Genomic DNA, 1,067 nt, shown 5'->3' with positions numbered 1-1,067 from the left:
GTTCCTCGAGTTGACCACCTTCACTCCAAGGCCAGCAGCCCCTCCTGGGGAGCAGGGAGGGGTCCCTGGGGCTGCAGGCAGCAGCCTCCTGTCCCCTCCACATCTGGCACGGTGCAGATCTGCTCTACCCTTCCCCAGGGACCATAGGAGCCACCTATGGGCCGTGGGCAGGCTTCAGGGTGCAAGCCAAGGCCATCACATCACCTTCCCAGGCCCACATAACCATATTTGCACCAACAGACACATGTACAGCAGCCACAAACCAGTCACAAAGGCCTGACCACAGAGCTCTGCCATGTGCTGGCCGTGGGGCCCTACTTTTGAGGCCTGGCCACAGCCTGACCACAGACATCAGTGGTGGCATCCCAGGCTTTGCCAGGAGTCCTCGGGTTCCCAGCTCAGCAGGCAGGAGAGGCTCAGCTGGCCAGGTGAGGCGGGCAGGACAGCAGGCTGACCCCACCACCCTCACCTCAGGGACATCGAGGATGCGGACCTGCTAATCCAGCTGGAGGCCTTCGAGGAGGCCAAGGCCGAGGACGAGGAGGAGCTGCTGCGCGTGTGCGGTGGGGTGGACATGAGCAGCCACCAGGAGGTCTTTGCCTCCCTGTTCCACAAGGTGAGCTGGGGCTGATGATGGCCCAGCAGCACCGCTTCCGGGGCCCAACTCAGAGCAGCAGAGAGCAGGCTCCAGCTGCCAGAAATGGCCAGCTTGGCCCTACAGCTGGTCAGCTCCAGGGAGCTCACATGCACAGAAGCCAGGAGGCCCAGCCAGGAGGCCCAGCTGCTGGCCACTCACGGCACCTTGTGGCTCTCACTGGGCCAGACTGCCCCAAGGATGCCTGACAGCACCTAGAGGCAGCCTGGTGTCAGGCCAGCAGGGTCCAGGGGTGCTGCTGCTTGGCCTCCTGTAATGCACCCCGCCACCCCTGTACACGCACACGCTCATACAGCTGTGAAATCACACACTCATACACACACGGACCTGTACACACACTCAAACACACAAACTCCACATGCGCTTATACACACGTACCTGTACACACACATATACACACTCATACACACAT

Source organism: Elephantulus edwardii, unplaced genomic scaffold (assembly GCF_000299155.1).
Source record: "Elephantulus edwardii isolate Elephantulus edwardi_28Jun2011 unplaced genomic scaffold, EleEdw1.0 scaffold00440, whole genome shotgun sequence".
In the NCBI taxonomy this organism is placed as follows: Eukaryota; Metazoa; Chordata; class Mammalia; order Macroscelidea; family Macroscelididae; genus Elephantulus; species Elephantulus edwardii.
Note: the sequence above shows the minus strand (reverse complement) of the source record.